Here is a 26,616-nt window from a genome sequence, read left to right on the forward strand (position 1 = left end):
AGGGATGGAGGAAGTGAAGGAGAGAGAGATGTTTCATGTTTTCACAGAACTAATGCAGGCCTATTGATATTCCAGCACTGCTCTTCTCTGGCCTACGATCTACTGTCTTTTCTCATCAAGGTTGGGGTGGTGTGTGTGTGTGTGTTCTGTGGCAACATCTGGGATAATGGTCACTTGGGGATTGATGAAAGGAACAGAGCCAGATGGATTGATAATGGGACATGGAAGAAGGAGGTTGTGTGTATAGGTCTGTGTGGTGGTCCTCAGTATTCTGCCTGTCTCATAGCCAATGTCACCCGCTCCGCCTCACCTTTATTTAACCAGGTAGGCTAGTTGAGAACAAGTTCTCATTTGCAACTGCGACCTGGCCAAGATACAGTGCCTTGCGAAAGTATTCGGCCCCCTTGAACTTTGCGACCTTTTGCCACATTTCAGGCTTCAAACATAAAGATATAAAACTGTATTTTTTTGTGAAGAATCAACAACAAGTGGGAAACAATCATGAAGTGGAACGACATTTATTGGATATTTCAAACTTTTTTAACAAATCAAAAAATTTAAAATTGGGCGTGCAAAATTATTCAGCCCCCTTAAGTTAATACTTTGTAGCTGCGATTACAGCTGTAAGTCGCTTGGGGTATGTCTCTATCAGTTTTGCACATCGAGAGACTGCCATTTTTTTCCCATTCCTCCTTGCAAAACAGCCCGAGCTCAGTGAGGTTGGATGGAGAGCATTTGTGAACAGCAGTTTTCAGTTCTTTCCACAGATTCTCGATTGGATTCGGGTCTGGACTTTGACTTGGCCATTCTAACACCTGGATATGTTTATTTTTGAACCATTGCATTGTAGATTTTGCTTTATGTTTTGGATAATTGTCTTGTTGGAAGACAAATCTCCGTCCCAGTCTCAGGTCTTTTGCAGACTCCATCAGGTTTTCTTCCAGAATGGTCCTGTATTTGGCTCCATCCATCTTCCCATCAATTTTAACCATCTTCCCCGTCCCTGCTGAAGAAAAGCAGGCCCAAACCATGATGCTGCCACCACCATGTTTGACAGTGGGGATGATGTCTTCAGGGTGATGAGCTGTGTTGCTTTTACGCCAAACATAACGTTTTGCATTGTTGCCAAAAAGTTCAATTTTGGTTTCATCTGACCAGAGCACCTTCTTCCACATGTTTGGTGTGTCTCCCAGGTGGCTTGTGGCAAACTTTAAACAACACTTTTTATGGATATCTTTAAGAAATGGCTTTCTTCTTGCCAATCATCCATAAAGGCCAGATTTGTGCAATATATGACTGATTGTTGTCCTATGGACAGAGTCTCCCACCTCAGCTGTAGATCTCTGCAGTTCATCCAGAGTGATCATGGGCCTCTTGGCTGCATCTCTGATCAGTCTTCTCCTTGTATGAGCTGAAAGTTTAGAGGGATGGCCAGGTCTTGGTAGATTTGCAGTGGTCTGATACTCCTTCCATTTCAATATTATCGCTTGCACAGTGCTCCTTGGGATGTTTAAAGCTTGGGAAATCTTTTTGTATCCAAATCCGGCTTTAAACTTCTTCACAACAGTATCTCGGACCTGCCTGGTGTGTTCCTTGTTCTTCATGATGCTCTCTGCGCTTTTAACGGACCTCTGAGACTATCACAGTGCAGGTGCATTTATACAGAGACTTGATTACACACAGGTGGATTGTATTTATCATCATTAGTCATTTAGGTCAACATTGGATCATTCAGAGATCCTCACTGAACTTCTGGAGAGAGTTTGCTGCACTGAAAGTAAAGGGGCTGAATAATTTTGCACGCCCAATTTTTCAGTTTTTGATTTGTTAAAAAAGTTTGAAATATCCAATAAATGTCGTTCCACTTCATGATTGTGTCCCACTTGTTGTTGATTCTTCACCAAAAAAATACAGTTTTATATCTTTGTTTGAAGCCTGAAATGTGGCAAAAGGTCGCAAAGTTCAAGGGGGCTGAATACTTTCGCAGGGCACTGTAAAGCATAGCAATTTGACACATACAATAACAACACAGAGTTACACATGCAGTAAACAACTATACAGTCAATAATACAGTAGGAAAAAAAGTATATATACATTGAGTGCAAATGAGGTAAGATAAGTGAGTTAAGGTAATAAATAGGCCATGGTGGCAAAGTAATTACAATATAGCAATTAAACACGGGAATGGTAGATGAGCAGAAGATGAATGTGCAAGTAGAGATACTGGGGTGCAAAGAAGCAAGATAAATAAATAAATACAGTATGGGGATGAGGTAGATAGATGGGCTATGTACAGGTGCAGTTATCTGTGAGGCAAGCTAGCAGGTGCAGTGATAAAGGCAAGATAGCACCCTGTCCTTGGTCTGGGATGAAGCACAACAGGATATTCATCAGTGCAGGTGTGGGCCTGGGGCAAAAGACACGTTTCTGATTCTCTGTCACTCATTCTTCCTCTCAACCTTCCTCTCTTTTCACTGGCTCAGCTGTAGAATCTTGAGTGGATATGTGGCACACCTGACCGTTGCTAGTTTTGATAGTTTTGACATAATTGTACCTTTTTAAAAATTAAATTCATAAACACTTCAAAAGCCTAGAAACAGGTGTGAAGACCAAGAACTAAATAAAAATGCGAAAGGGGTGGGCCTATGGGAACTTGTACGCGGTTATCGGGTTAAAGAACCGTCATAAATTAAAGGAACCATATAAAGCCGGGGGTTAAGAGGAAACATATTAAAGGATGACCCTCGTTAAAATAATGAGAGAAGAAAATACTGGATCAAGTCACACCTTTCTGAGATAATTGATTACTGATGTGCCTCCTGGTGCTTTTGTTGCTGATGCGGAACGTGTCTGATTGCATTGACGCACATTTCCTACGTGTGGCCTTGTGCATCGTTGTGTGTTTTTGTATGCTCTGATGAAGGTCTGACGACCGAAAGCTCAGCCTAATACATTGAAAATGATGCATTGATCATGAGTGTACGGAGATTCCTTTTCATTTCACTGGCTCAGCTGTGCCACAGAGCACTGTTCCTCTTTGTGTGAGTGAGTGTGTGCGTCACATGCGCCGAATACAACTGGTGTAAACATTACAGTGTACTGCTTACTTACGAGCCCTTAACCAACAATGCAGTTAAAAAAAATATGGATAAGAATAAGAGCTAAAAGTAACAAGAAATTAAAGAGCAGCAGTAAAATGACAATAGCGAGACTATATACAGGGAGTTACCAATACAGAGTCAATGTGCGGGTAGTATGTACATGTAGGAAGACTATGCATAGATGACAACAGAGAGTAGCAGTGGTGTAAAGAGGGGGGGGGGCAATGCAAATAGTCTGGGTAGCTTGGGGCTAGAAGCTAGTTGGAAGTCTTTTGGACCTAGACTTGGTGCTCTGGTACCGCTTGCCGTGCGGTAGCAGAGAGAACAGCCTATGACTAGGGTTGCTGGAGTCTTTGACAAATTTTTGTAGGACCTTCTTCTGACACCGCCTGGTATAGAAGTCCTGGATGGCAGGAAGCTTGACCCAAGTGATGTACTGGGCCGTTCGCACTATCCTCTGTAGTGCCTTGCGGTCTGAGACTGAGCAGTTGCCATACCAGGCAGTGATGTAACTAGTCAGGATAATCTCGATGGTGCAGCTGTAGAACCTTTTGAGGATCTGAGGACCCATACCAAATCTTTTCAGTCTCCTGAGGGGAAATAGGTTTTGTTGTGCCCTCTTCACGACTGTCTTGGTGTGCTTGGACCATGTTAGTTTGTTGGTGATGTGGACACCAAGGAACTTGAAGCTCTCAACCTGCTCCACTGCAGCCCCGTCGATGTGAACGGGGGCGTGCTTGGTCCTACTTTTCCTATAGTTCACAATCATCTCCTTTGTCTTGTTCACGTTGAGGGAGAGGTTGTTGTCCTGGCTCCACACAGCCAGGTCTCTGACCTCCTCCCTATAGGCTGTCTCGTTGTTGTCGGTGATTAGGCCTATCACTGTTGTGTCATTGGCAAACTTAATGATGGTGTTGGAGTCGTGCCTGGCCATGCAGTCATGAGTGAACAGGGTTTACAGTAGGGGACTGAGCATGCACCCCTGAGGGGACCCTGTGTTGAGGATCAGTGTGGCAGATGTGTTGTTACCTCCCCTTACCACCTGGGGGCGGCCTGTCAGGAAGTCCAGGATCCAGTTGCAGAGGGAAGTGTTTAATCCCAGGGTCCTTAGCTTATTGATGAGCTTTGAGGGCACTACGGTGTTGAACGCTGAGCTGTAGTCAATGAATAGCATTCTCACATAGGTGTTATTTTTGTCCAGGTGGGAAAGGGCAGTGTGGAGTCCCATAGAGACTGCATCATCTGTGTATCTGTTGGGGCGGTATGCAAATTGGAGTGGGTCTAGCATTTCTGGGATGATGGTGTTGATGCGGAAGCCATGACCGGCCTTTCAAAGCACTTCATGGCTACAGATGTGAGTGCTACAGGTCGGTATTCATTTAGGCAGGTTACCTTCATGTTCTTGGGCACATGCACTATGGTGGTCTGCTTAAAACATGTTGGTATTACAGACTTGGACAGGGAGAGGTTGAAAATATCAGTGAAGACACTTGCCAGTTGGTCAGCACATGGTCGCATTACATGTCCTGGTAATTTGTCTGGCCCTGTGGCCTTGTGAATGTTGACCTGTTTAAAGGTCTTACTCACATCGGCTGCGGAGAGCGTGATCACACAGTCTTCTGGAACAGCTGGTGCTCTCATGCATATTTCAGTGTTATTTGCCTCGAAGCGAGCATAGAAGTAGTTTAGCTCGTCTAGTAGGCTCGTGTCACTGGGCAGCTCTCGGCTGTGCTTCCCTTTGTAGTCTGTAATGGTTTGCAAGCCCTGCCACATCCGACGAGCATCAGAGCCGGTGTAGTACAATTCGATCTTAGTCCTGTATTTACGCTTTGCCTTTTTGATGGTTCGTCAGAGGGCATAGCGGGATTTCTGATAAGCTTCTGGGTTGGAGTCCCGCTCCTTGAAAGCGGCAGCTCTAGCCTTTAGCTCAGTGCAGATGCTGCCTGTAATCCATGGCTTCTGGTTGAGGTATGTACGTACAGTCACTGTGGGGACGACGTCATCAATGCACTTATTGATGAAGCCAATGACTGATGTGGTGTACACCTCAATGACATCGGAGGAATCCCGGAACATATTCAGTCTGTGCAAGCAAAACAGTCCTGTAGCTTAGAATCTGCTTCATCTGACCACTTTTTTAAATTAATCTAGTTACTTGTGTTTCCTGCTTTAATTTTTGCTTCTAAGCAGGAATCAGGAGGATATAATTATGGTCAGATTTGCAAAATGGAGGGCGAGGGAGAGCTTTGTATGCGTCTCTGTGTGTGGAGTATAGGTGGTCCAGAGTTCTTTTTCCTCTGGTTGCACATTTAACATGCTACACGGATTGAAGTTTCCCTGCGTTAAAGTTCCCGGCTACTAGGAGCACCGCCTCTGGGTGAGCGTTTTCTTGTTTGCTTATGGCGGAATACAGCTCAGTCAATGCTGTCTTAGAGCCAGCCTCTGACTGTGGTGGTATGTAAAACAGCTACGAAGAATACAGATGAAAACTCTCTCGGTAGGTAGTGTGGTCTACAGCTTATCATGAGATATTCTGCCTCAGGCGAGCAATAGCTCGAGACTTCCTTAGATATCATGCACCAGCTGTTATTTACAAAAATACATAGTCCGCCACGCCCCTTGTCTTACCAGACGCCGCTGTTCTATCCTGCCGATACATTGAATAACCAGCCAGCTGTATGTTGATATTGTCATTGTTCAGCCACGACTCCATGAAGCGTAAGATGTTCCAGTTTTAATGTCCTGTTGGTAGTTTAATCTTCCGCGTAACTCGTCAATTTTATTCTCCAAGGATTTTACATTTGCTAGCAGAATGGAGAGAAGTGGGGGTTTATTCGACCGCCTATGAATTCTGGCCCCTCTTTCTCCGCCTCCTCTTCACGCAGATCACGGGGATTGGGGCCTGTTCCCGAGGAAGCAGTATATCCTTCGCGTCGGGCTCGTCAGAGTCGTGAAAGGAAAAACAGGATTCTGCTAGTCCGTGCTGAGTAATCGCAGTCCTGATGTCTAGAAGTTAGAAACAAACAAAAAAGCAATTGTCTGGGGGCAAGTAAATTGTATAGATTAGGAAAAAGGACTGAAAAACGTATCCATCTTTAATTCACTTTACCTTAATCCATCAGAAATATATGAATGGGCAAGTGAGAGAGAGAAAGGATCAAGTAAATGACTAGACATGCTGAAGGGGGTCATAATTTCTCCTCCCCCCAGCCCAGTGGCACATATCCCAGCGGTCTATTTTAGCCTGGGCTGTCACAAATATTTATTGACAGGCACTCCATGGCCACCCTTCACTCGTATTGCCTTTCAATTCATAGTCTGATTCTAAATGCTACCCTTTTCCCCTATAGTGCACTGGTCAAAAGTAGTATATATAGGGAATAGGGTGCCATTTGAGCCGCAGCCACAGTGGGTGTACTTTCTATATGTAGCTGTCTTTTAGAGGCGACTGTAACACTGCCTGTTTATTTCCAGTGAGTGAGAGGTCCCACATACACATTAACCTGCAGTACATCACTCTTTATACAGGCTAAGAGGGCTGCTCTGCGTGCCTTTGTAAAAAAAGGTGCCGCTTCAAGGCAGGCTAATTTACTGCTAGATTAAGCCAATTTACGTTGGGTTGAATTCCTCTGTATCGGGGCAATGTACAGTATATTGCAGAGGTTGTTGGAGTGATCAGAACAGAGGAAGAGGAAGTCATATCTTTTTTTATTGCTTTACTTTGAGTGGACTCAGGTTGGAAACAAAGCATTGTCTGACATGGTGTCTTGGTGAAACATGCTATTTAGACAGAAGTGAATTGTAGCTGAATCGTCAGCTTTACACCCCCAGAGGATAGTGACTTCAGGTATCTGCATGCTAAGAAGACTGTAGGGTGTGTTTGTATGTACGTGTGTGCTGGAATCCTAGCCTTCGGTAAGTCTGTATGTCTCAAACTCTGTAAATGATGTCGTGGTTTTCACTGCTCTTTTGCGTTCATGTCCCTACTAGTCACCTGTCTTCCCTTGCCATGGTTAGATGACATTACTCCTGCTCTGAATACCAGTTATTGTTTCAGTAGCTTATTTACTACCTTTTATACCAGTAAGATTGCTCTAGTTCTGTTTCCCTGAGTACCCTGCAATCAAATTGTCTGTAGCCATAAACCCATATTTGATATAACATTGCAGTGATGGGATCAAGTGTGTAAGACTGGAGTCTCCTCATGTGTATTCTAAAGGGGGTGTATCGCTTTGACTGCATAAATAAGCTGCTTTCTGTGTGATAGGATGCATGTGTAGCATACTGTATGCAGAGAAGAGAGTGTGGCCATGGTTACCAAGGTGCTGTTTTGTGACGCAGTGTTGAGGTATGACTCATTCTGCCATCGCAGCCTCCCCCCTTCACCTCCAAACCACCAGCCACTGAGATTGTCCCTTCGTCATGGGACAGGTCTGGGATTATGGGATTATGGGGGGCATTATTATGGGGGGCATTATTTATGGGCACAGTTGTGTAGAAGGGATATAATTGGTTATGGTTGTTATTTGGGCTCTGTTCTAACTGTGGCTTCTCAGTCAGATAGAAGAGAGAGACACGTCTATTTCGTCTTGCCAAGAGTATTTCAATGTCAAACTCTGTCTTTAGAAAGAGTATTGTGTTTCTTTGAGAGTGAGAGAGAGAGCGAGAGAGAGAGGACAAGGGAAGGCTAGCAGAGAGAGGGAGGGAGAACAGAGCGAGAGAAGGTTAGGCGAGGGAGAAGGAGTAGAGAAAGAGGTGGATAGAGAGAGGGGGGAGAGAAGAAAGGGTCAGACAGCGATGATGAGTGATTATTGAATGATCCCTGTGACAGTGATGCTGTTGTAGCAGGGACATCATTGGTCGCCTGCCAGAAGCCCTTAACCAATCAGTCAGTCCTGTGGCAGACCAGAGTGATGTTGGGGCCCAGAGTTGATTACAGAGAGGAGGAGGAGGGGAGGAGTAAGAGGGGGAGGGTTAGGAAGGTTAAACAAAACAAACAAACAAGAGCGGAGGGAACCGTGAGGAAATGACTAAAATGGTTTCAATCACTTCAATCACCTAAATTACCTTGAAAATGGCACATAACCATATTTGCAATGGCCTGTCGTAAGTCTCATCTCTATACCCCACACATACAATTATCTGTAAGGTCCCTCAGTCAAGCAGTGAATTTCAAACACAGATTCAACCACAAAGACCAGGGAGGTTTTACAATGCCTCACAATGAAGGGAACCTATTGGTAGATGGGTATAAATAAAACATAAACAGACATTGAATATTACTTTGAGCATGGTGAAGTTATTAATAACACTTTGGATGGTTTATCAATGCACTAACAAAAGGATTGGACCCTTTTTTAAATTTTCGCCTAAAATGACATATCCAAATCTAACTGCCTGTAGCCCAGGACCTAAAGCAAGGATATGCATATTCTTGATACCATTTGAAAGGAAATGTTTGTGGAAGTTTGTGGAAATGTGAACTTAATGTAGAAGAATATAACACAGTAGATCTGGTAAAAGATAATACAAAGAAAAAAAGACCTACAATGTATTTTTCCCCCCATCATCTTTGAAATGCAAGAGAAAGGCCATAATGTAATATTACAGATGAGGTGCAATTTAGATTTTGGCCACTAAATGGCAGCATTGTAGGTTCCATGTTTTAGACTGATTCAATGAACCACTGCATTTCTGTTCAAAATGTTGTATCAAGACTGCCCGAATGTGCCTACTTGGTTTATTAATACATTTTCAAGTTCATAGCAGTAAGGGGTGCGTATCTGGTGGCAGGGAACTCAGACGCAGGAGAGCAGAACTTGATAATAGCAGGAGCAGTTTAATAGTAAAACCAACAGCATAAGAACAAAGTATGGGCACAATAACCCGACGCGCACCAGTAATACAAAATGTGCACAAACACTTACAATAAACAATACCACACAAAGACATGGGGGGAACAGAGGGTTAAATACACAACACATAATGAGGAAAATGAGAACCAGGTGTGTGGGAAAACGAGACAAAACAAATAGAAAATGAAAAATGGATCGACGATGGCAAGAAGACCGTCGACGTCGACCGCCGAACTCCACCCGAACAAGGAGAGGCATTGACTTCTGTAGAAGTCGTGACAGTACCCCCCCCCTGACGCGCGGCCCTAGCTGCGCGCCGACACCAGCCTCGGGGACGACCCGGAGGGCGAGGCGCAGGGCGATCCGGACGGAGATGGTGGAACTCTCGCAGCATTGAAGGATCCAACACGTCCTCCACCAGAACCCAGCATCTCTCCTCCGGACCATACCCCTCCCAATCCACGAGGCACTGAAGGCCCCTCGCCCGACGTCTCAAATTGAGTACGCCGGGGCCCCCTTGATGTCCAGAGGGGGTGGTATCAGAACCGTCTGATACCCCAATACACACTGGAAGAGGGAGAGGTTAGTGGAGGAGTGGCGAAGCGAGTTCTGGGCCATCTCTGCCCAGGGCACGAAAGCTGCCCACTCCCCAAGCCGGTCCTGGCAATAGGACCTCAGAAACCTACCCACATCCTGGTTAACTCTCTCCACCTGCCCATTACTCTCGGGGTGAAAAACTGAGGTAAGGCTGATCGAGACCCCCAGACGTTCCATGAACGCCCTCCAGGCCCTCGAAGTGAACTGGGAAGCCCGATCAGACACTATATCCTCAGGCACCCCGTAGTGCTGGAAGACGTGCGAAAACAAGGCCTCCGCAGTCTGTAGGGCCGTAGGGAGACCAGGCAGAGGAAGGAGACGGTAGGACTTAGAGAAACTATCCACAACAACCAGGATCATAGTGTTTCCCTATGATGGCTAGAATGTCAGTGACGTCGACCGCCAAACACCGCCCGAACAAGGAGAGGCATCGACTTCGGCAGAAGTCATGACAATAACTGTACACTCTCCTCAAACAATAGCATGGTATTATTTCACTGCAATAGCTACTGTAAATTGGACAGTGCAGTTTGATTAACACGAATTTAAGCTTTCTGCCCATGTCCTGGGAAATGTTCTTGTTACTTACAAACTCATGCTAATCACATTAGCCTACATTAGCTCAACCGTTCCACGGGGTGGACACCAATCCCGTAGAGGTTAAATGACAGAGTGAAAAGAAGGTAGCCGAGAATACAAATATTCCAAAAGATGCATCCTGTTTGCAATAAGGCACTAAAGTAAAACTGCACAAAATGTGGCAAAGAAATGAACTTTATATCATGAATACAAAGTGTTATGTTTGGAGCAAATCCAACACAACACATCATTCTTCATATTTTCAAGCATGGTGGTGGCAGCATCATGTTATGGGTATACTTGTCCGAGGCAAGGCCTAGGGAGGTTTTTTTTTGTTGATAAAAAGAAACAGAATAGAGCTTATGACAGGCAAAATCCGAAAGGTAAACCTGGTTCAGTCAGCTTCCCAACAGAAACTGGGAGACAAAGTCACCTTTCAGCAGGACAATAACCTAAAACACATGGCCAAATATACACTGGAGTTGCTTACCAAGACGACATTGAATGTTCCTGAATGGCCTAGTTGTTGTTTAGACTTAATTCGGCTTGAAAAACTAAGGCAAGACTTGAAACTTTCTGTCTAGCAATGATCAACAGGCAACTTGACAGAGCTTGAAGAATTTAAAAAAGAATAATGTGCAAATGTTTGCAAAGCTCTTACAGAAAGACTCAAAGCTGTAATTCTCAAAAAATGTAGCATTTCTAAAAACATGTTTTCACTTTGTCATTATGGCGTATTGTGTGTAGACGGGTTGAGAAAAAAACATCTATTTAATCAAGTTAATTCAGGCTGTAACTAACAAAATGTGGAATAAGTCAAGGGGTATGAATACTTTATGAAGGCACTATAGTTTTACTTTATTAACCTTCTTTGAAATCATGCGTTTCCCTCACCTTGCTCTATCCCAGATATGTGTGGTTTTACTCCTGTCTCGTCTCCCTTCGACAACTCGTTACATTTGATTAAAAATAGATTGTTAGCTTTTAGGCATCACTGTTAAATCCAGACTAAACCAGGGCCTCCAGATATTCTTCCATAATTGTGCCATGATGATAATTGTTATGCTGTGTTTAAAAAAAAGTACGTCTGAGATTCTTTCTCCGAGGCTAACGTTGGATAAGTGTGTTGTGTCTTTCATTTGAGTAGATTTGGGTTGGAAGAGGGACTTGGGAATGAATTCAATGAAATTTCCATCCTAATACGAAGTTGCCACAAACCCAGATCTCACAATGAAAAGACACAAGTTATCTTTCAAAAATAGGAAATTACTTATGTCAGGATACAGTACCCTTACATACACAGGCTTCATCCTTACTAGTCTATGCATCCTAGAATTAGACGACGTTGTTTCCTAAGGCCTCACCCACATTAAACAATCCCTTCAAAGGGGACAAGAGGGGCTACGGTCTAGTGAAATGAAACCAGGCCTAAGTAATGCTCTTACAGTAAGATCATTGATTTAATTTCCCACAGTGCTCTGCCGTGCTATTGCAGCCTGCTATATACAGTATAACCACCTCAATATCAGGTCTGTATACAAGGAGCTCAAATGGAGATGTTCTCCTGTGTCTCTGTATCCCCTTTGATCAGAGTGGTGACACCAGAGAGCAGAGGGTTTATATGGAACTGTGTCAAGCATGTTATGTAAGAATGCAGTACTCACTGAGTACATAGAGTACTCACAGAGTATTGAGCTCTTTGACGTGCCACTGTCAGCAGCAGGACGTTAGCCCTCTGGATGGGTGTGTGTTCCATGGAGAGATCGGCTATGAAATAGTGTGTGTTTGTGAGAGGGAGAGGTCAGTGTCTGTGTGTTGGAGGTACTGGGCTATGGCTGGAGGTAGGAGGTCGACTGCTAATTGTCTAATACATAGCCTCCTTTAGTTGCAAAGTATTCATATTCACCAGTTGACTCAACTACTGTGAGTCATCTTTACTGAGCCGTGTGTGTGTGTGTGTGTGTTCATCTGATTATAACCTGTTGTTGACTGTTTGTTTATAAGCAGGTGTTGGCTTGTTGTGCTGCCTGTATTATGTATATATTTTCAATCCAAAGGGATAAGACACATCTGGTGTATTCTCAGGTATGCACACACGCACACTTGCACACTTGGCCACAGGTACGCATGCACACACACATGCTTTTACTAGAATATTGATTGATTTAACTGGAACTATTGTCAGCCCAATGGCTTTCCCAGAACTCTGTGTCTTCCAGTTAATTGGCCAATAACACACACCCACCTGCATACACAGCTAGTAACGGAGACCTCAGCCTCATGTCTTAGGAATGGAAGGTCCCACTCTCTCTAATCCGTCCTGTTTCATCTCTCTGTGTGTGAGAGTCCGTCTGGGCAGTGGTGACGCACTAAGGAGACTGCAGCAGACACACATGCATCACCTCCTTTCACCATCACTTACATCAGCAGAGAGAGGTAAAAGAGAGTTTAATTAGCCAGTGATTTAGAGGGGGGCTGAGTCTGACCCTTCAGGGGAACCACTACCTGTCAGTGGTGTAACAGACCAACAGTAACAGACCAACAGTCCCACTGGTGGGGGAGAAGAGAGGGGGAGAGAGAGAAACAAACACGGAATTACCTGGAAGGCTTACAACGACCAAAGACTACCAGGAAAACAGTCAGAAACCTGAAAACACCATCCAACCTGGAACTGACTGAGTAATGTTAAGTCTGAAGCTAGATTTTATTTCCAAAAGCCAAGAAGAAAAATACACTACAATGATATATTTGACTTTATAAGGACTGAATGCTAAGTTAAAGCTACCAAGCTTGATACAACTCCAATTAGCACTGACGTGTCAAGTGAGAGGTGTCAGAGCCCTTTAGCCCAACAATGGCAGGAGAATCAAACCGGCTACCCCGACCAAATGCAGAGGGCTTTGAAGCTGCCTCCCGCTGTTCAGAGGTCATTAAAATACAGTACCCTCTGGATGTAAAAAATGACAAGGCAAGAAAATAGTACAAAATGGACCTCCTTATGGAAAATCAAGAGGCTCTTTTTGCTGACTGTTATAAAAATGGGAACATGAGCAACTTAATCTTCCGCACAGACCATCCCCTGGCATGGCACAGTGCTATATTTACACACTTCCACTCCCTCTGTTAAGGGGGCGGGGGGGGGGGCTTGTTAGCAATGGGTTGAAACTCAGGATACTGGGGATTCTGAGGCAGCTGATATGAATCTCTATAAGTCTGGAACAGTATTGGTACAGGGCAACCCCAAACAGTTTCAGCTGGACTTTCACCTAATCAAAGAATTAGCCCCGCAGGAGAAGCTATCCCTTGAGAAAGCTACCCAAACCCCGAGCGGGTCAGACCAGACCTCTTCATTATATAACCCTACAGACTAGAGGTCTATCGATTATGAATTTAACAACGATAATTGGACAAAAAAAGCCGATAACCCGATTAATTGGACGATTTTTAAAATGTATATATACATTTTTGTAATAATGACAATTGCAACAGTACTGAATGAACAATGAACACTTTTATTTTAACTTAATATAATACATATGGGCTTTTGGATGGGTGTTCTTAAAGGTGATTCCACAGGTTGGTGGTATTTCTTGATTTAGCCGTTGCTGACCACATGCTTACATCTTTATCACAAATAAGACACCTTACTTTCCCTGGTGCCAATTCCATGTAATAGTCCCACACTGGTGCTCTGCCATCTGTAAAACACACACAGCTCTGAAGTGACAATGATACTGAGTCTGCTTAGGAGACAAATACTCTCAACTGTTTGAATAAAAATAGAGTTTAAGTTACCTGTGATGAATGTTGAAAACAAAAACTGTAATTTCTATATGCAGGAAATCATATTTTAATAATGGACATGGTAAGAATTGACTACCAAAATGCTAGTCATAATTCCCATGACACCTTCTAGCAAAATTTGAAAAGCGGTTCCTTCATTCCATAGGATATTTTAAGATTCACTTCAAATAAGGTCTGTGTTACGTGTAGGCTTACACCACCTTGCCAATGTTATAACTGTGTAGATATCCATAGGACAAGGTAACTCTGATCAATATTGTCACGGTCTTCCTCCTCTTCATCTGAAGAGGAGGCGAGAAGGATCAGAGGACCAAAATGCGGCGTGGTATGTGTTCATAGTGAATTTTAATAAAGAGAACACTGAAAACTGCAACACTATACAAAAACAATAAACCAATGACGACCGTGAAGCTACAAATGAGACCTGTGCTGACACAAGCCACTAACATAGACAATCACCCACAAACAATGCAACCCAGGCTACCTAAGTATGATTCTCAATCAGAGACAACTAATGACACCTGCCTCTGAGAACCATACTAGGCCGAAACATAGAAATCCCAAATCATAGAAAATCAAATATAGACTGCCCACCCAACTCACGCTCTGACCATATTAAATAAATACAAAACAAAGGAAATAAACGTCAGAACGTGACAAATATTGGCTAAATATAAGTGCCGATCATTTTTTTGTAGAGTGCATTTATGAAAATATTTTGACAAACGTTACCTTATCCTAGTGAGATGTACCTGGGTATCAAAACGCCGAGGCGGTTTAAGCACGAAACACAGACCTTATTTGAAGTAGATCAAGACATTCTCTATGGAAGACATGAACGGTAAAATAACGAAGGAACCCCTTTCAAGTTCAGCCGCAAGTTATTACAGGAATTATAATGCGTCGACTATTTCTCTCTAAACCATATACGAGCCTGCTGCTGCCTACCACCCCTCAGCCAGACTGCTCTATCAAATATCAAATCATAGACTTAACTATAATAAACACACAGAAATATGAGCCTTAGGTCAAATCCAGAAACTTTCACCTCGAAAAACAAAACGTTTATTCCGTTCCGTATTTTATCTAACGGTGGCATCCATGAGTCTAAATATTCCTGTTACATTGCACAACCTTCAATGTTACGTCATAATTAAGTAAAATTCTGGCAAATTAGTTCGCAAAGAACCAGGCCGCCCAAACTGTTGCAGATACCCTGACTCTGCGTGCAATGAACGCAAGAGAAGTGACACAATTTCAACGACAGTCGTTGATTGATTGTTTTTTATAAGATAAGTTTAATGCTAGCTTGAAATTAAGGATAAATTCAGCTGGAGGTAAGGCAGGTGGAGCTGGAACAGCAGGTGATTACACTCCAGTCAGCACAGACCCAGACAACAGTCCAGCACAACAACACCCCCTTAACCAGATCCGGAGAGCTGGAGAGAGACATATCTGCACTCTGGACTGTAAATGAGACAATATCTCCAGGAGAAGAAGCAAGAGCAAGAGAAGAACAGAGCACTGGAGAGGATCATACTGCTGGAGGAGAAGGTGAGGCAGATGGCGTGTGACAGAGAACAACCTACTAGAGAGGTGGCCACCCCTGAGGAGAGCCAGCAGAACAGCCCACTTCAGCTTCCGACAAAAGTCTCGACACCACAGCAGTCAGTCCACCCCTGACCACAGCGTCGAAATCACAAAACACAAAACAGACAAATGAAGAACCTCAAGCCCCCCCTATCAGCCACCCTGATAGCCCTCCTGATAACACGCCCACACCCACTGAGGACATACACAAGACACAGATTGTATTCCTTATGGACTCAAATGGGAAATATATACAAGAAAAAAAAAATTCTTCCCAAATACAGTGTGTCTAAATTCTGGTGTCCAAACACCTAGCGCACCCTAGACCTTCTGTCTGAGGACCAACTAGGATCACCCAGCCACATAATTAAACACACAGGCACAAATGACCTGAGAGCCCAGCAGGAAAGGGTGGCCACAGCACTCAAGGGGGTGATTGAAAAAGCTTTTTCTACTTTCCCCAATGCACAAGTGGTTATCTCCACTCTGCTACCACGAAAAGTCTTCCAACCTGCTACCATACAGCAGGTAAATGCAAGTATTTCCCGTGACTGTGCCTCAAAACCAAATGTTTACCTGGCCCACCACTCCACCCTGGACTTGAACAGCTTCTATGACCAGGTCCACCTATACAAGGCAGCAGTGCCCACCTTTGCCCGGACCCTAAAGGACATCGCTCTCAAACGCAGCCCCAACACCTCACACAGGAGCAACAGATCAATAGACACCCCGCCCAGACCAGAAAGACACTCTCCCAGACCTGCGGGACCCCCCTCGGACCTACACATAGAGGACCCAGGCAGAGAGGACCTACAATCCAGACCACAACACCAGCCACATCCCCACCCCAACCAATCAACACCCCAAGTCAACCATGCCCACACCCCATGTAGGCCCCCTCAGATCAGACCTATGCCCCTCCTGCCCACCCCATGGCCCCCACTCCCGCAAAGAGGGCCTAAACATGGAAGTCACACATACGCCCAGGCCGTGAGCGGGTAAACAGGCCCAACCTGTTTAAGCCAATGGCATGTACCAGATGCTCAGCAGGCTCTGCTCACACTTACTGGCCTGATGCCAAACCACACAACCGACAACATTGGACACTTTATGGGACACAAATCCTTCATTATCTCATCCTGGAATATCCAAGGCCTGAGGTCATCTGCCATCAATCAGAAATACAGACATTGTCATCCAACAAGAAACATGGTATAGAGAAGACGGACCCACTGGCTCTGCTAATTTGATATAGATCAGACCTAACTCACTCTATTAAATTAATCAAAACAGGAATATTAAATTAATCAAAACAGGAATATTTTACATTTGGCTAGAAATTCAAAAGGAAATATCAAGGCACAAGGCGAGACCCAAATGCAGACACAGGAGACAGATGGTTGGAGTCTTACAATGTTTATTAATCCAAAGGGGTAGGCAAGAGAATGGTTGTGGACAGGCAAAAAGGTCAAAACCAGATCAGAGTCCAGGAGGTACAGAGTGGCAGACAGGCTCGTGGTCAAGGCAGGCAGAATGGTCAGGCGGGTGGGTACAGAAAGTCCAGAAACAGGCAAGGGTCAAAACCAGGAGGACTAGAAAAAGGAGAATTGACAAAAGCAGGAGAACGGGAAAAACATTGGTTGACTTGGAAAAATACAAGATGAACTGGCACAGAGAGACAGGAAACACAGGGATAAATACACTGGGGAAAACAAGCGACACCTGGAGGGGGTGGAGACAATAACGAGGACAGGTGAAACAGATCAGGGTGTGGCAGGAAATGATCTTAACAGAGAAAAACATCCTCCTATGTGCAATCTTTATTTTACCTTTTATTTAACTAGGCAAGTCAGTTAAGAACACATTCTTATTTTCAATGATGGCCTAGGAACAGTGGGGTTAACTGCCTTGTTCATGGGCAGAACGACAGATTTTTACCTTGTCAGTTCGGGGATTCGATCTTGCAACCTTTCAGTTACTAGTCCAACGCGCTAACCACAAGCACTTGAATCTCCATACTTGAATGAAGATAGCTTCTCCATCCTGGAGGGGGAAATCAATCATTTCCAGGCCCAGGGACATGTACTAGTCTGTGATGACCTAAATGACAGAACTGGACCAGAACCTGATACCCTCAGCACACATGAGGACAAACACCTGCCTGGAGGTGACAGCATTCCCTCCCCCATAACCAACAAAAACGGGTCACAACTCCTGCATCTCTGTTGCATGCTGGGTATGTACATAGTCAATGGTAGCCTTCGAGGGGACTCCTATGGTAGCTACACCTATAGCTCATCTCAGTAGTACTGAAGACTACTTTATTATTGACCTCTACCCAGAGTCTCTCAGAGCATTCAGTCAGCCCACTGACACCCCTATCAGATCACAGCAAAAATCACAGTCTACTTGAACAGAGCAATACTCAATCATGAGGCATCAAAGCCAAAGGAACTGAGTAATATTAAGAAATGCTACAGATGGAAGGAATATTGTGTGGAAACCTACCCAAAAGCAATTAGACAACAAATTCAATCCCGAATATTTAAACTTGGCAGTATAAAATCTAAAACGGTATATTTGAACTTTCAGCTTCCCTATCAAATAAAAAAATTACAAACAGATGTAACGGCTGTCTTGGGTGGAAGAAGGAGAGGACCAAAGCACAGCGTGGTTATTGTTCATCTTTTTAATAAACAACTGAACACTTCAGAAATACAAAACAACAAAGTGACAACCGAAACAGTTCTATCTGGTGCAGACACACAAAGACTGAAAATAAACACCCACAAAACACAAAGGAAAACAGATTACCAAAATATGGTTCTCAATCAGGGACAACGATAGACAGCTGCCTCTGATTGAGAACCATATCAGGCCAAACACAGAAATAGAAAATATAGAAAAACAAAGACTGCCCACCCCAACTCTTACCCAGACCATACTAAATAAAGACAAAACAAAGGAATAAAGGTCAGAACGTGACAACAGAAAACTGAAGAAATTGAACAACAATGACAAATGGTTTGTTGAAGAATGCAAAAACCTAAGAAAGAAATTGAAGAACCTGTCCAACCAAAAAGGTATTGACCCAGAAAGCCTGAGTCTGTGCCTTCACTATTGTGAATCCCTAAAACAATACAGAAATACACTACGGAAAAAGAAGGAACAGCACATCAGAAATCATCTCAATGTAATTGAAAATCACATATTCACCCTGCACAGGCTAATTGACAAACAAACATACAAACCAAAACAAAAGCAAAGCCTTCTCATGCTTTGTTGATAAAAAAAAGCATTTGATTCAATTTGGCATGAATGTCTGCTATATAAATTAATGGATAGTGGTGTTGGCGGAAAAACACATGACATTATAAAATCCATGTACACAAACAAGTCAACAAATTAAAATTGGCAAAAAACACAACATTTCCTCCCACAGGGACGTGGGGTGAGACAGGAATGTAGCAAAAGCCCCACACTCCTCATATATATTAACGGATTGGCGAGGGCACTAGAACAGTCTGCAGCACCCGGCCTCACCCTACTAGAATCTGAAGTCAAATGTCTACTCTTTGCTGATGATCTGGTGCTTCTGTCACCAACCAAGGAGGGCCTACAGCAGCAACTAGATCTTCTGCACAGATTCTGTCAGACCTGGGCCATGACAGAAAATCTCAGTAAGACCAAAAGAAATGGTGTTCCAAAAAAGGTCCAGTCACCAGGACCACAAATACAAATTCCATCTAGACACAGTTGCCCTAGAGCACACAAAAACCATGCCTACCTTGGCCTAAACATCAGCGCCACAGGTAACTTCCACAAAGCTGTGAACGATCTGAGAGACAAGGCAGGAAGGGCCTTCTAAGGAACATAAAATTCAACTTACCAATTAGGATCTGGCTAAAAAAAATCTTGAATCAGTTACAATGAGGGAAAAAAGTATTTGATCCCCTGCTGAATTTGAACGTTTGCCCACTGACAAAAAATGATCCGTCTATAATTTTAATGGTAGGTTTATTTGAACAGTGAGAGACAGAATAACAACAACAAAAATATATAAATTGATTAGCATTTTAATGAGGAAAATAAGTATTTGACCCCTCTGCAAAACATGACTTAGTACTTGGTGGCAAAACCCTTGTTGGCAACCACAGAGGTCAGACTTTTCTTGTAGTTGGCCACCAGGTTTGCATACATCTCAGGAGGGATTTTGTCCCACTCCTCTTTGCAGCTCTTCTCCAAGTAATTAAGGTTGAGGCTGACATTTGGCAACTCGAACCTTCAGCTCCCTCCACAGTTTTTCCATGGGGTTAAGGTCTGGAGACTGGCTAGGCCACTCCAGGACCTTAATGTGCTTCTTCTTGAGCTACTCCTTTATTGCCTTGGCCGTGTGTTTTGGGTAATTTACATGCTGGAATACCCATCCACGACCCATTTTCAATGCCCTGGCTGAGGAAAGGAGGTTCTCACCCAAGGTTTGATGGTACATGGCCCCGTCCATCGTCCCTTTGATGTGGTGAAGTTGTCCTGTCCCCTTAGCAGAAAAACACCCCCAAAGCATAATGTTTCCACATCCATGTTTGACGGTGGGGATGGTGTTCTTGGGGTCATAGGCATTCCTCCTCCTCCAAACACAGCGAATTGAGTTGATGCCAAAGAGCTCCATTTTGGTCTCATCTGACCACAACACTTTCACCCAGATGCCCTCTGAATCATTCAGATGTTCATTGGCAAACTGCAGACGGGCATGTATATGTGCTTTCTTGAGCAGGCGGACATTGCGGGCGCTGCAGCATTTCAGTCCTTCACGGCGTAATGTGTTACCAATTGTTTTCTTGGTGACTATGGTCCCAGCTGCCTTGAGATCATTGACAATATCCTCCCGTGTAGTTCTGGGCTGATTCCTCACCGTTCTCATGTTCATTGCAACTCCACGAGGTGAGATCTTGCATGGAGCCTCAGACCGAGGGAGATTGACAGTTCTTTTGTTTCTTCCATTTGCGAATAATCGCACCAACTGTTCTCAACAAGCTGCTTGGCAATGGTCTTGTAGCCAATTCCAGCCTTGTGTAGGTCTACAATCTTGTCCCTGACATCCTTGGAGAGTTCTTTGGTCTTGGCCATGGTGGAGAGTTTGGACTCTGATTGATTGATTGCTTCTGTGGACAGGTGTCTTTTATACAGGTAACAAACTGAGATTAGGAGCACTTCCTTTAAGAGTGTGCTCCTAATCTCAGCTCGTTACCTGTATAAAAGACACCTGGGAGCCAGAAATCTTTCTGATTGAGAGGGGGTCAAATACTTATTCCCCTCATTAAAATGCAAATCAATTTATGACATTTTTGACATGCCTTTTTCTGGATTTTTGTTGTTGTTATTCTGTCTCTCACTGTTCAAATAAACCTCCCATTAAAATTATAGACTGATCATTTCTTTGTCAGTGGGCAAACGTACAAAATCAGCAGGGGATCAAATACTTTTTTTCCTTCACTGTATAGAACACTTTTTCTGTATAGAACACTTTTTCCCTCACTGCCCTTTATGGTTGTGAGGTCTGGGGTCTGCTCACCAACTAATAATTCACAAAATGGGACAAACACCAAATTGAGACTCTGCATGCAGAATTCTGCAAAAATATCCATGTACAACGTAGAACACCAAATAATGTATGAAGATCAGAATTAGGCCGATACCCGCTAATGATCCAAATCCAGAAAAGAGACGTTAAATTCCACAACCACCTAAAAGGCAGCGATTTCCAAAGCTTCCATAACAAAGCCATCACCTACAGAGAGAAGACAGACTACAATATGTGCACACAGCCCACAAAATGAGGTGGAAACTGAGCTGCACTTTCTAACCTCCTGCCAAATGACTGACCGTATTCGAGATACATATTTCCCACAGATTCACAAAGAATTCAAAAAACAAACCCGATTTTGATAAACTCCCATATCTACTGGGTGAAATACCAGTGTGCCATCACAGCATCAAGATTTGTGACCTGTTGCCACAAGAAAAGGGCAACTAGTGAAGAACAAACACCATTGTAAATACAATCTATATGTTTATTTATTTTCCCTTTTGTACTTTAACGATTTGCACATTGTTACAACACTCTATATACACATAATATGACATTTGGAACTTCTGTGAGTGTAATGTTTACTGTTCATTTTGTATTGTTAATTTCTCTTTTGTTTATTATTGTCACGGTTTTCATGTGGTGAAGGAGAGTTGGACCAAACTGCAGCGTGTATATTGTGATCCATGTTTAATCACACAACGTAACACGAACTCTACAAAACAATAAACGTAGTGAAAACCAAAACAGCCTTAACTGGTGCAAACTAACACAGACTAAGGACATCAAGACACTCAGGACAATCACCCACAATACAACCAAAGAATATGGCTGCCTAAATATGGTTCCCAATCAGAGACAACGATAAACACCTGCCTCTGATTGAGAACCACTTCAGACAGCCATAGACTCTCCTAGAACACCCTACTAAGCTACAATCCCACTAAGCTACAATCCCACTAAGCTACACACCACATACAAAAACCCATGTCACACCCTGGCCTGACCAAATACATGAAGAAAAACACAAAATACTTCGACCAGGGCGTGACAGAACCCCCCCCCCCTAAGGTGCGGACTCCCGAACGCACCTCAAATCAATAGGGAGGGTCCGGGTGGGCGTCTGTCCATGGTGGCGGCTCCGGCGCGGGACGTGGACCCCACTCAGTAAATGTCTTAGTCCCCTCTCCTTGCGTCCCTAGATAGTCCACACTCGCCGCCAACCATGGCCTAGTATTTCTCACCCAGAACCCCACTAGACTGAGGAGCAGATCGCGACTGAGGTGAAGCTTGGGACTGAGGTGAAGCTCTGGACAGAGGGGCAGAAGCTCTGGACAGAGGGGCAGAAGCTCTGGACAGAGGGGCAGAAGCTCTGGACAGAAAGGCAGAGGCTCGGGACAGAAGGGCAGAGGCTCGGGAGCCTCTGGGCTGAGGGGCTCCGGCAGCGGCGCCGGACAGGCGGGAGACTCCGGCAGCGGCGCCGGACAGGCGGGAGACTCCGGCAGCGGCGCCGGACAGGCGGGAGACTCCGGCAGCGGCGCCGGACAGGCGGGAGACTCCGGCAGCGGCGCCGGACAGGCGGGAGACTCCGGCAGCGGCGCTGGACAGGCGGGAGACTCCGGCAGCACAGGAGAGGAGAAAGGCTCCGACAGCGCAGGAGAGGCGAGGCGCACTGTAGGCCTGATGCGTGGTGCTGGCACTGGTGGTACTGGGCCGAGGACACGCACCAGAAGCCTGGTGCGGGGAGCTGCTACCGGAGGGCTGGGGTGTGGAGGTGGTACTGGATAGACCGGACCGTGCAGGCGCACTGGCGCTCTTGAGCACCGAGCCTGCCCAACCTTACCTGGTTGAATACTCTCGGTCGCCCTGCCAGTGCGGCGAGGTGGAATTGCCCGTACTGGGCTATGTAGGCGAACCGGAGACACCGAGCACAAGGCTGGTGCCATGTAAGCCGGCCCAAGGAGACGCAATGGGGACCAGATGCGTAGAGCCGGCTTCATGGCATTTGGCTCAACGCTCAATCTAGCACGGCCGATACGCGGAGCTGGAATATACCGCACCGGGCTATGCACCCGCACTGGGGACACCGTGCGCACCACTGCATAACACGGTGCCTGCCCGGTCTCTCTAGCCCCCCAGTAAGCACAGGGAGTTTGCACAGGTCTCCTACCTGGCGTTGCCGCGCCGTCGTGCTTGCTTCGCCAACCTCATTCTCCTGTAACCTTCCGCGCACTGCTCCATCGAATCCCAGGCGGGCTCCGGCACTCTCCCTGGGTCGACCACCCACCTGTCTATCTCCTCCCAAGAAGTATAGTCCATACTGTACTCCTCTTTGGGCTACTCCTGTTTCCTCTTCTCCTGCTGCACCTTTGGGCGGCTACACTCCCCTGGTTTAGCCCAGGGTCCTCTCCCGTCAAGGATTTCCTCCCATGTCCAGAAATCCGTAATACGCAGCTCCTCTTTGGGCTGCTCCTGCCTGTTGACACGCTGCTTGGTCCGTTTACGGTGGGTGATTCTGTCACGGTTTTCATGTGGTGAAGGAGAGTCAGAGCAAACTGCAGCGTGTATATTGCGATCCATGTTTATTCACACAACGTAACACGAATCCAAAACACAAACTCTACAAAACAATAAACGTAGTGAAAACCGAAACAGCCTTAACTGGTGCAAACTAACACAGACTAAGGACATCAAGACACTCAGGACAATCACCCACAATACAACCAAAGAATATGGCTGCCTAAATATGGTTCCCAATCAGAGACAACGATAAACACCTGCCTCTGATTGAGAACCACTTCAGACAGCCATAGACTCTGTCATGTTTTGTCATTGATTATCATGTCTTGTCCCTGTGCTTCCCCTTCTATTCGTTTTCCTCTGCTGGTCTTATTAGGTTCTTTCCCTCTTTCTATCCCTCTCTCTCCTCCTCTCCCTCTCTCACTCTCTCGCTCTCTCTTCTCTCTATCGTTCCGTTCCTGCTCCCAGCTGTTCCTATTCCCCTAATCAATCATTTAGTCTTCCCACACCTGTTCCCGATCCCTTTCCCTGATTAGAGTCCCTATTTCTCTCCTTGTTTTCCGTTCCTGCCCGGTCGGATCCTTGTCTATAATTCACCGTGCTGTGTCTATGTATTGCCCTGTCGTGTCGTGTTTCCCTCAGATGCTGCGTGGTGAGCAGGTGTCTGAGTCTGCTAGGTTCAAGTGCCTTCCCGAGGCAACCTGCAGTTCTTGATCAAGTCTCCAGTCTGTTCTCGTCTTTATGAGTAGTATTATGCCTTTTGTTTTGTAAAGTATCTTTACTGGATTAAAGACTCTGTTTTCGCCAAGTCGCTTTTGGGTCCTCATTCACCTGCATAACAGACTCTCCTAGAACACCCTACTAAGCTACAATCCCACTAAGCTACAATCCCACTAAGCTACACACCACATACAAAAACCTATGTCACACCCTGGCCTGACCAAATACATGAAGAAAAACACAAAATACTTCGACCAGGGCGTGACAATTATCTACTTCACTTGCTTTGGCAATATGTTTCCCATGCCAATAAAGCCCCATGAATTGAATTGAATTGAGAGGAAGTGTGTGAGAGGATGAGAACGGGATATAGAAATATATATAGAAACAGCACCTGTCAGCCATGACGTACAGTTGAAGTATGAAGTTTATATACAATTAGGTTGGAGTCATTAAAACTCGTTTTTCAACCACTCCACAGATTTCTTGTTAATAACAAACTATCATTTTGGCAAGTGGGTAAAAACATCTACTTTCTGTATGACAAGTAATTTTTCCAACAATTGTTTACAGACAGATTATTTCACATATAATCCACTGTATCACAATTCCAGTGGGTCAGAAGTTTATATACAGTAAGTTGACTGTGCTTTTAAACAGCTTGGAAAATTCCAGAAAATGATGTCATGGCTTCAGAAGCTTCCGATAGGCTAATTGACATAATTTGAGTCAATTAGAGGTGTACCTGTGGATCTATTTCAAGGCCTACCTTCAAACTCAGTGCCTCTTTGGCTGACATCATGGGAAAATCAAAAGAAATCAGCGAAGACCTCAGAATAAAATTGTAGACCTCCACAAGTCTGGTTCATCCTTGGGAGCAATTTCCAAAAGCCTGAAGGGACCACGTTCATATGTACAAACAATAGTACGCACGTATAAACACCACGGGACCATCAGGCTGAGGAAGGAGACACTCTCAGGAAGGAGACACATTCTGTCTGAGAGAGACTGTTTGTTCCTTACTTGAATACCTGTATCCCATTATAATCCCATTATAAACATCCCAACAGTAAAAACCACCCCCAACCTCTCACAGCCATTCCAACATTAAAGGCATTAACCTGGTGCACACAGAAAACACATGAATCACAGTTTCTTTCATTTGACAGAAAAGACACCCCTGCCTGATTCCTGGTTCAACCCGTGCCAACCAGCTGTTAGTGGCCAGGGCTCCATGAAGAACCCTCCACTGGAGGTCCCCTGACCTCTTTGGCACTGGGGGTTTGTAGAGCCCCCTCCACCTAAAACCCACCATACTCTCCGCCCCACATACCCCCTGCCACTGATGTGCCTTCACTCCTGTTAGGCTTCTAATGTTCCTAACCTTAAAGCAGAGGCTGTAGAGGGCTTTACCTCCCACATCCTCAAACTCCCCCAGGCTCGGAGTGTTAAAATCTAACAAGTCCTCCAGACCCTCTTGCCAGTCTCCAGTCTCTGCCTCACCTGCAGTGGAGGAAACATTGGTGGCCCCTCTCCATTTGGCCGCCCAAACATCCCTCTTACCGGCTCAGACAGTGCCTCCTGGACATCCTCCAGGAATCTCTCCAGCAGCCTAAGAGATGTTATTCCTGTTTGTTGTGCCAAGACTTCCGGGGTTTTCCACCCCTCCTCTCCTAGCAGTCTCAGGTCACCCAGCCTTTGTGAACCCCCTGCCATCAGTTGCCTCTGCAGGGTGGCCGACTGAACCGATCTCAAAGGGATGGCTGGCTTGTGGCTCCACACCCCCTTCTCATATGGGCCTTAGCAGCTGCCAGGCCCTCAGCATTGCAGAGTAACAATCTGAGAGACCTGCTGTACTCAGCCTCTCCAGCTTCATGAGGAACAGCTGCTGGTCCAATCCTTATCCGCCAGCTCTCCTCAGCAGTGCGCATGCTGGCTCCCTCCAGCCAACATCAGCATGGTACAGCAGTCTCTGCACCGCCTTTAACCGGAAAGCAGCCATCCTGCTCTCCAGTTCCACCAGGCCCTGTCTTCCTTCGTGAACAATCATGTACAACACTGCTGCCTTCAGCCAGTGATGGCCCAAGCAGAAGAAATCCACCAGCTTGCGTTGCAGGTCTGGGGATTGAGGACAGACAGTTTATGCCACAGGGAAAATGCCACCAGGTTGTTAATTATCAGCACCCTCCCTCTATATGACACTTGGGACATGAGCCACCTCCACCTGGCCAGTCTTGACACCACTGCCTGTGACAGCCCCTCC

General features: G+C 45.1%; 1 protein-coding gene across 12 annotated transcripts in view; it reads left to right on the plus strand.

Moving 5' to 3' along the window:
• LOC124014270 (coiled-coil domain-containing protein 136-like) overlaps positions 1–26,616 on the plus strand; it is an 87,742-nt gene that overhangs the window by 36,095 nt on the left and 25,031 nt on the right. The window lies entirely within an intron of this gene.

Source organism: Oncorhynchus gorbuscha, linkage group LG25 (genome assembly GCF_021184085.1).
Source record: "Oncorhynchus gorbuscha isolate QuinsamMale2020 ecotype Even-year linkage group LG25, OgorEven_v1.0, whole genome shotgun sequence".
In the NCBI taxonomy this organism is placed as follows: Eukaryota; Metazoa; Chordata; class Actinopteri; order Salmoniformes; family Salmonidae; genus Oncorhynchus; species Oncorhynchus gorbuscha.